The sequence below is a fragment of the Muscardinus avellanarius genome (genome assembly GCF_963383645.1).
Source record: "Muscardinus avellanarius genome assembly, chromosome: 8".
Taxonomy (NCBI): Eukaryota; Metazoa; Chordata; class Mammalia; order Rodentia; family Gliridae; genus Muscardinus; species Muscardinus avellanarius.
The window spans coordinates 70571151-70582081 of record NC_137794.1 but is presented as its reverse complement, the minus strand read 5'-3'; positions in this window follow the sequence as shown (position 1 = coordinate 70582081).

Sequence of the window (10931 nt, the reverse complement as noted above, 5' to 3'; positions counted from 1 at the left end):
AGGAAGGGAGGAAGGGAGAAGAGAAGGAAGTTACTTAAGTGGAAAGGGAATGGTTAAAGAAATGTTTTAAGCTGGGTGCAGTGGAACATGCCTTCAATTCCATAACTTGAGAGGCTAAGACAAGAAGATCGCAGGTTTTTGCCAGCCTCAGTAATTTAGTGAGGCCATCCAGAAGTTATCGAGCCCCTGATTCAAACTAAGAAATAAAATAAGCTTAGGGGTATAGCTTAGAAGTAGAATGGCTCTGGGTTTAACCCCCAATACTATAAAATGAAAAAGTAAAAAAAGAAAGAAAGATTTTGAAGGCATCCAGGATTTACTTTAATCAGATATGGTAAGATACAGAAATACAGAAATGGTAGTTACAAAGAAGGGAATGTTTCATACTCACAGATTGCTACAAACCCGATGTCAGCATCGAACATGGGTAGCACTGGGGGTCCATCAGGAAGCAGAGGGAGGTGGTGGTGTAAATGTGAGCAAAAGACGATATTGTGGTACTTGAGGGAAGACATGGAGAGTGGGCTTTGGGGAAAGGGCTCTTCCTAGTTACATGGCACTTGGTCTTGAGATTATTAGAGCAAATAGGTGGTGGCCCAGAGAGTCAGAGCCTCACAAGTTGGTTGTTGGGTGTATGGGCTCTGAATCGAGTGGTTCACCTTTGAAAGATGAGCTGTTTGATCTTTAGGAATTATCTGGCTTTGGGGGGCTGGGGTAAATCCCTTCAGGGTCAGGAGGATTCCAACATGACAAAGCATCAAAAATAAAAATAGATATGATTAATACATGCCGGGCATGGTGGCGCACGCTTGTAATCCCCGTGCTCGGGAGGCAGAGACAGGAGGATCATGCAGGTTCGAAACCAACCGTGCTAGCTTAAGAGACCCTGTTTCCAAATAATAAAAAAGTATAAAATAGATCTAGATCTGGGAGTGTATCCCGGAGGTAGAAGGGTTTCCAGGAACTCCAGTACCACCAAAATAAAAAAAAAAGATATGATTTTTACAAGGAGAAATCTTGAAACATCAGGAAAAAAAAGAAATAACAATTGTCTCTTGAGTTCCCCAAATTATGATTAGCAAATAGAGCAAAAATGATAACCTAGTCTATGTGATTATCTGTATATAAGTCCTATACATGTGTTGTTAGATCTATGCAGAAAAAGTTCATGTTTCGAGAGTCACACTGTTCAACTGTAATGGATAAGAAGAAACATCACTATTAGATTGTTTGGTGCTTTTTTTGTAAATGTACTTCTAGGATGTTGTGACAAATTTGCCCTTAAACTCCACTAACTTTATTCTACTGAAGGCTACACAAAGTCATCTAGAAAGGAAGTCCGTGAGTCATTCATGACTTAAGTGTCTCTTGGGCTTTAGTAGAGGGACATGGGATGCAAACAGTAAGAACTAAGGCTCTGGAGCATACAGCTGTGGATCTGAATCCAAGATGTAGCATTTAGACTTTGCTATCTGCAGCAAAGTACACAATCCTCTTCTGCCTAGAGTTCCTCTTATTTAAAATGAATGTGTTAATAGGACCTATTTCACAGGATTTTCAGCATAGTGGTTGAAAGATAATGTCTTCTACAAATATTAGCTATTATTGTTCATAATATTTTATAAGCAAATAGTAATACATTATATTTCTATATCTCAATAGGTAGATTAGTAAATAAGCCTTTTGAATATCTGAAATGTTATATTAATTTGATAAAACTGCAGTAATCTAACAATTAGTCTGGAGGTGCCCATTCACATGACAAGTATGTAGTTTCCCCCATACCAGGCCTCCAACACTGTTCTTGTCAAAGTCAAAACTCTCCCCAACATTGCTAGCACGTGGTCAATCCTCAGTCCTCCTCTTGTTTCACTTAAGCAGCATTAGGCTGAAAACACCTTTTGCCTCTCCTGAGTGTCCTTGGACCTCATTGTTGCTTTTTCTCATTCCACTCCCTCCCTATCCTCTGACACTGGAGTACACAGATGTCAGCCTGTCAACCTCAGCTCCCTAGTGTCTACCTCAATATTTGAGGAGGAGGTCTTTTGCAGATTCTGGCTTTAAGACCGTCCACATGCTGATTATTTCCACATACATATTTGTAGCTCAAACATAACTTCTGAACTGTATACTTATATATCCTATTGCTTGGTTGGCATCCTCACTTGAGTGTGGAATTATAGGTGCTTCAGACTGAAAGATCTGAAATTGAAATTTTATCTCCTAGTAAACTTGCTCCTTCTATATTCTTATTCATCTCAAGTAGTGGGAAATTGGTGCTTTCAGTTGCTCAGAATAAAAACATATAGCCATACTTGACATCTATCTATCTAATCCATTAGATCAGCAAATCCTGTTGACTTCATAGTTTAAATATTTTAAGAATTTGACTATTTCCTCCACTACTGGGTGCCAGCATTAACTTGCCTGAGTTTTTTTGGTGTTTTTGTGTGTGTGTGTGTGTGTGTGTGTGTGTGTGTGTGTGTGTGTGAAGAACTACCAAACTACCTTCAATCTACTTTCAACATAAAAGCAGAATGATCCTTTAAAAACCTAGATAAGAACATATCCTTCTACTACTCGAACCCTTCCAATAATCGCTCATTTCAGAATTACATTTTATTGTAAGCAATGTTCTTACAATGACTCGAAACACCCTTTAGTGTGGTTCCCTGTCATTTCTCTCCCCTTTCTCCCTACACTCCAAAGTCACCTGCGTCTTTGCAGTCCTAGTATGCCTTTTCATCATGTGTCTGTCCTCTCTTCTACCTGAACGTCTACATGCACACAGTTCTGTCCTTCACCTTTTTAAGTCTTTGCTCCTATGTCATCTTTCCAGAAAGAGTTGACTGGCCAACTAAAATTCCAACCCTATTCTGGAAATTTTTATGTCCTTTAACTTTTCTATTTTTCATAATTTTTGTAACACTTTATAATACATTATAAAGCGCATATGTTTTTGGTAGTTTTTCATTAGAATGCAAACTTTATGAGGGACTTTTTTCTCTCTCAGATTGACTACAAGTTTTTCTGGAACCTGGAACAATGCTTAATACAAAGCAGATGCTCTACAAGTATTTGTTAAATGAATATAAGCTACAGACATTATATAATATGATCCTTCAAAAAGAAACGAAAGCATACAGGTAAATAAAATATGACTAATTAATTACTGGGTAATTATCCAAGGCTAATTTAAATAAATTAAATAAGCCTTGAATTAATAAATTAAATTAAATAATAAAGTAAGCAATTTTCAGAATATAACTCTCAGCATTGATAACTAATGTTCTCTCTGTATTTCCTCAAGCACTGAATGGCTATGCGAGTTTTAATCTAATTTTGATAGTACCTACCTTGAGAAATTTGATAGTAGTACTCAGCACAAGAATAGTTATAATTCAACCTTTTTGTTGTTTCCAACTTTCGTTTTCTACTTTATAGATTTTAAAAGATATATACATTTACTTCTATAGTATTTGAGAACAAATCTATGGATTCAGAGTTAAAAGAAACCACTTGTTTATTGAAAAATCTAACCCAAACAGAACTCTATACAGCAATCACAGCTAAACTTGTTATCTTTCTAAATTAGTTATCTGCTACACTGTGGGATTTTTTTTTATCATAGTGCAGAGGTTTTCTATCTGTTTGTTTTAAATGGCTCTATTATCTCTTTCTACAAGGAAGAGTTTGGAGGAAACTTTCAATGATTGCTTGCCAACCAAAGCAGGCTGATCTGAAATAATTCACCAACCTAGTCTAATGATAGTTGTCTGCCTTTGTTTGAGGGATTAAACCTGTTGTTTTTCTGGAATCTCAAAAAAAAAAAAAAAGGGAAGCCTGAGTTTGTGTCGCACTTAATAGCTTACTGCCCACTCAAAATTGCTGGCCTCTTATTTTTGCTTATATGAATAGAGAAACTTATCATGGCAAGCACTACTATTCCTGAGCAATCGCTTATAACCTTTTCACTGAGAGCTTATTCCTGCGAGAAAATGTCTGAATGTCTTGTCTAGTTATTTAGCATTTTGTTGACCTGTTCTTTGCTACTGAACTGAGCCTGAGAGTGGCATGTGTAGTACATAGAAAGGTTATTTATAGTTAAAACACAAACATGCCACACTCACTCATGTCATGAACCATGAACCTGATGGAGTATGTCTGTTGAAAACAAATAGCAGGTAGGTAGTGGCCAGCCTGTTAGGCTTGTCATCAGCCAGGTGCTTACTGGATTGCCTCATTAGGAGAGGCAAGAAGAGAATGAATAAATAGGGAAGCAGGTGTTACTGGCTCCACAAACAGGAGAAAAGCAACGTGAACTTGGAGTTTCTGCTTCTGACTGTGAGTGGTCTGTACCAATATTCAGACTTCAGAGTTCTTCAAAGGTGATACAGGTTCCCTATGCTGCATCCATCTTGCTAAGAAAGGCAGTCTAAGTTGCAGTCCTCAATTTCTGTGTTTTTCCAATGTACGTGCTCATTCATCCAACAAGTAGTCATTGAGTGTCAACCCTGTGCAGGCACTGTATAAGATGTTGGGTACACCCTACTAACTATATGAACATAAGCTCTGTCTCTACCGAGCTTTAAAATACAGTGGAGCAGATGGATAATAAACCCACAAGTAACAGTGAAAGTTTTTGTAGATGCTGTGAAGAAAATAAGCTTTCTAAGGAAGTCACCTTTGAGCAAAAATCAAATATAAGAAGGCTGAAAATATTCTAGTAACATCTGCAGAGTAGAAGAAATACTTTACTTCCTCAACTTGGAGCCCAACATAGCAAATGAGTCAGAAGAAATGGGCTTTTCAACAATTTAAGCACCAGAGCTGCATGTAGAATGTTCTATTAGAGGATGTGGGGTTATAGGGAGAATAGTTTGAGAAACCTGAAAATTTATTATTTTATAAATATTTTTGTGTGTATGGTACTGCGGATAGAACTCTGGGTGTTTTATTACTGAGATACACACCAAGCCTTATTTATTTTTTGTTTTAAAACAGAATCTCACAGCCGGGCGTGGTGGCACATGCTTATAATCCCCATGCTTGGGAGGCTGAGACAGGAGGATCGCACAGGTTCAAAGCCAGCCTCAGCTATTTAGTGAGGCTCTCAGCAACTCAGTGAGACCCTGTTTCCAAATAAATTAGAAAATAGGTCTTGGAGTACAGCCTGGAGGTAGAAAGCCTCTGAGTTCCACCCCCAGTACCACCAAAATAAATAAATAAATAAATAAATAAATAAATAAATAACAGGATCTCACTAAGTTACTGTGTGCTGGCCTCAAACCTTTGATCTTCTTGTCTCAGCCTCCCAAGTACTGTAATTACAGGCATGGACCACCACATCTAGCTTATTTTTATAAATTCTACATTGCTTGTTTATCATGTAGAGAGAGCTAAGTGAATGACTTGGACTATATCCACACATATGAAGAACTGATTGAAAAGTGAGACATTGCTGGTCATGGTGGAGCAAACCTGTAATCCCAGTACTTGAGAGGCTGAGATAGGGATCACAAGTTCAAAGCCAGCCTCAGCAACTTAGCAAGGGTCTCATCAACTTAGCAAGACCCTGTTTTCCAAATAAAAATAAAATAGGGCTGGGAGCATACCTTGGAGGTAGAACACACTAGTTTAGTTGCCCTCACTAAATAAACAAACAGTGAGACATTCATTCAATCAACTAATTTTTGTATCAACAACAGCTAAGTAGTGATTTGTTTGATTAATTTTTGAAATCTCTCCCTAAATGGTGTGTGTGTGTGTGTGTGTGTGTGTGTGTGTGTGTGTGTGTGTATTACAATGTGAACAGACAGCAATGTAAATATACAACAGGTTACAACAAAATAATTACTTTAAGGGCTGGGCATGGTGGCGTATCCTTGTAATCCCAGCATTCAGGAGGATCGCGGTTCACAGACAGCTTCAGGTACTTAGCTAGGCCCTTCGCAACTCAGTGAGATGAGACCCTGTTTCAAAAAAATAAAAAATAAAAAGAATAAAAAATAGGACCAGGGGTGTATCTTAGAGGAAGAATGCCCCTGGCTTCCATCAGTACCACAAAAAGCCCAGCAAAATAATTGCTTTAATAAGTCAACTTTTTTTGAATGATTGGTAGGAAAGAATAAATAAAAACTTTTAAAAGTGAACAATTGGCCTGTTCTGAACTAATAGAACACTGTAGACTATTACTTTTGCTTAACTGAACCAGAAAATTACCATATTAATTTTGTTTTGTAAGTAGATTTTGCCTTCTCAGGGCAAGAGCCTTGTGTTCTGTTCTGGGGTGAATAAGAAGTAATTTGAGGCAGTACCTATTCTAGCATACTGTTTTTACTGATGGTATTAAATGGGAATGTGCGTCAGGCACATGATGATGTTCTTGGTGAGAGATTAGTGATGGTGATTTGAGTGACAAATGAGTAACAACAAAGGCAGGGTCATTATCTCAGAGGACATACCTGTGTTTCCTGGGAAGCAGGGCTTAAATCTGTTCTAAGAGAGAGAGTGCTTCTTCACTTTCCTGGGGTTAACGGGAACCCCTTTGATAATCTGATATAAAGCACTGAATACCCAGAAAAATCTACATATTCACTTAAAAACGTTATAAATTTCAAAGGAGGTACAAACTTCCATAATTTTAGACAGCCTATGGTTCCCTAAGTAGAATAGTATTGCCTATGTTACATTATGTTAACTGCCTAATGCTAATACTACCTAGTAAATAAAAAGTACTTTAAGGGGGATTTTGGTTACAAAAGAGGTAGAACAGGAATGGAGGACTGGGTGTGAGGGAGAAGAGAGTTGATGGTTGGATACAATGAGCCCAGCAAGGGGACACTGCGTCAGGTGTGGGGGGTAAGTTCAGAGGAACAGTGCACCTTATTAGGAAGAATGCCAGAGGACCAAAATCTGACTAACTTATTTTATGACCTTATTAAGGGTCTTCCCTGCTCTTTTGAATATATTTGAAATCTAACTAAATGAAATGTTTTTAGTAATAAACACAGCTGGGTCTGTTAAAATTTAAGAAGCTTCTGTCTTGTAATTTTACCTCAAGCAGGAGCTTTATTGAACTTTGTAATTTAAAGTATAATGGTATCCTTCTAACACTCAATACTGATCAAGTGATATTGATAGTTTTAGTTTAAGGTAAATGATGGCAGCAATAAACTGTGAAAGCTATCTAGTGAGAACTGTAGCTTGGTTGAATTAAATGGGGCTTGACTATCTACTCTGACGTTATCAATGATTTGTTAAGATGATCAAACTGAGTCAAATATTTATAAATGTAGTTATATACATATAAAACCATAGTTATGTCTTTAAATAAATGAGCTATGAGATGTACATTGTATAAAACTCTAGCTCAGTCTTTAAAAGCTTCAATCCAGTTGAAGAGACAAGAGAGCACAGTAACCTTGTAAAACATTAGCACAAGAGATGTAAACTGAAAGTGCCTAATCCTACTTCAGTTTAACCTTGTGTTCTTACAAGTACAGTCTCTATTGTTGTGACTTCATGATGAAGGATTAAGGTGGAAAAGAGGCGCATCACAGACACACACACAAAACACATTCAAATGTAATGTTGATGAAATAAAAATGCAGTTATGATATTGTGTTTTGAATATCTGCTTGTTTTAGCTAAATATATTTTTGTTTGTGGAGCTCTGAAAAAAACATGTTAAAGAGATTGACAATATGGAACCATAAATAGGTCAGAACTCACTCTGTTTATTTTTTCCCCTAGACTGTAGATCTTGGCACATACCTCATAACACTGGTGTTTGCTACTTCCTTCATCCTGAGAGGGCCTCTGGCCTGTTCTGCCAGGCTGGCTCTGTGTCGGGGGCAGAGTCATGTGCAGTGTGCCCAAAGGTCCCCATGAGTCCTGCCAAAGGTCCCTATGAGCTGCACTCCCCAGGCCCTCTGGCAGATAACTGAAATTCTATTGCTTTGTATTTATTTCTTTAATCTTGAAGACATTTTTGCTTTACAAATCACAATGTTAATACAAATAGCGCTGAAGACAATTTATGGTGCCGTCATTAGCATGACGTTCGATGAAGAATGGAAGGGTAATAATATGCAGCTACAGAGGGGGAGAGGGAAACTGGTGTGGCCAGAGGGAAAGCTGAAGTGTTCAGTGAGGACAGGTGTTGAACTTCACTTTCTTGGAGTGCACGGCTGTGTTCTGTGCCTGTGGTCCTGGCATGGCATTTCAGGCCTGAGCAACCCTCATCCAGCTCTTTCATCATGGGAAAAACCACCCCATCTTCGATGCAACAAACTAATAGCATTAGAGTACCCTTAATCATTAATTATTCTCCATGATTATGCTTGCTCAAACTGGGCAATGGTGTTTTTATGAGAATAACTTGGGTAATGATATTACTTCTCTATTATTTCATTTAAGTAATAGTAACCAGACCTGTCTTTACATAAAGATCATTACAAAGAAATATCACATGGCAATCAAACAAGTCTCATGAGTCATTCATAGCTCAAATTTTCTTTAAGGGGTTTTATCCTTTGGAAATAGTTATTTCCAAAAAACCATAATCTTTATATTAGAAACATTTCATTCATTACTTTTTTTAAATAGGAGAAAACATGTAGTAACTGTAGATTCTAAATTACTACTGAAATTCTTGACACTGTTCCACAATTACGCCTGGATAATAATAAAAGCTACAATGGGTCATGATAATTTGTTCAATAAAATTCTGAAATAATATAGTCTATATCTTCCTTCAATCTTAATTTAATAATTGATTTTCATTCTTGTGAGACAATAACCAGGTAGTGGTACTATTAAATAGGCCATCGTTTCTACTAGGCATGCCCCTATGATATTTTAGAAAAATCTTTGAACAATGATTCAGCCAGCTGTAGAAGCAGTTTGAACTTAGAAAGTTATGACAGAGTTTGGTTTTGGAGAAGGGAAAAATAAGGAGCTAGTTATTGAGTACTGGCTAGAATGTAGGAGCTTTACAAATAGATTGGCTCAAAACACACAATGTACTCATTATATGGAATATTTTGTCTGTCCTGGATGAGAAAATTATTGTTCTCTATTCTTTCCCTATCATGAATGTAGGGGGTGGGCAGAGCTTCTTTAAATTTTTTTTTTATTTTAAACAGGGTCTCCCTAATTTGCTGAGGGCCTCCCTACGTTGTTGAGGATGCTTTGTTGTTGTTTTTTGGGGTGGTGTGTGTGTGTGTGTGTGTGTGTGTGTGTGTGTGTGTGTGTGTGTGGTACTGGGGTTCCTGGAAGCCCTTCTACCTCCGGGCTATACTCCCAGACCTATGTTATATTTTTATTTGGAAACAGGGTCTCTTAAGCCAGTGAGGCTGGCTTCGAACCTAAGCGAATCTCCTGTCTCCACCTCCCAAGAGCAGGGATTACAAGTGTGTGCCACCACACCCGGCAGTTGAGGATGCTTTGAGCCTGTGATTATCCTATCTCAGCCTCCCAAGTTCTGGGATCGCAGTCATGTACCATCATGCCTGATGGGCTAAGAGCTTCCTAAAGCTTTTCTCTACCCTCAGAGGCTCCTTTAAAGAAATAAATCTTTGAATGTATATTTATTAAAATAAGAAACTATGCCATATTTTTGTGTTTTGTCAGATTACAAAGATACTAAATAATATCAAAATTTCAACTTAAGAGACATCACTGGTATAATTTTTGTCTGATTTTTTCAAATAAACATCAGATCTGAACAACATATGGTCAGAATCATTCTGAGTTACTTTCTATCTACTATATGCTATTGCTGGAGAATTCTCTGAAAATCTTATTTTTTTAGTATAATTTATTAAATCATCTTTAAACCTCTGATTTTTGAGACCTGTGAGGTTTGAGCAAACTAAACTCATATACCAAATCCACCCAATTTTGTGGATATTCACACGTATACATATGTAGAAATGAACAATAAGATTAAGATGAGAAAATGCAATTGCCAAACATTTGAGGAGACCTCAGACTCACTCATGTTATTGAACTTTTTCAACAACTGCATTTTACTGTTTTGCATCCTGTTAAGAAATCATGCCACTAGTAAAAATGGTAAAATTCAAGAAAGCATTGGATGCTAAGTTATGAGCTGTAAATTCTCCAGTCGTCATTTGGCGTAAGGTCACAGGTCTATGGAAGCTAAAGCTGACTTGGACAATAACATACACCACAGTAGCCTTTGTATTTTTAATTTTTAAAATTCCTTTGAATGTATCTCTGCTATCCATCAAATAACCAGTATGTTTTTGGTTTGGGATTGCTTTCCATAAGATATGCATTGTTAATCAAATATTTTTAAAAGATTAAAAGATTTAAAAGTGAAACATGAGGCTAAGACAGGAGGATCCGGTTTGCAGACAGCCTCAGCTACTTAGTGAGGCCCTTTGCAACTCAGTGAGACCCTTTTTCAAAATAAAGAATAGAAAATAGAGCTGGGGGTGTAGCTTGAAGGTAGAATATCCCTGGGTTCCATCCCCAGTAGTGCAAAATAAATAAATGAATGAATAAATTAATGAATAAATAAGTAAAGTGAAACACGATGTCAGACAAGGTTCATCTTGTTTTTAGTTTTGCTCATCAAACCTGAAAGCAATTTATCTCTAACATGTATAAACTGGATGTAATAAAAACCTAAATTTAACTGAATTTCATTTTTTTTAAATACAGGAAAAATAAAAACAGGGTACTCTATTCTAAACCATGATAAACTATTTTGAGTCCTTTGTGTCTTGAAGGTGATGTTGGAAATGCTGAGCTGTCTTTTTATAAAGTGAGAACACTTCCTCAGAAGGTTCCATATCCTGCTTCCAAAAAAAATTACTCAAAGCCCTGAAATATCAATGGATCTGTGTTTATGATTTTTTCAGCTTTTACCACCTAGCTATCACATGTCTACTATCACA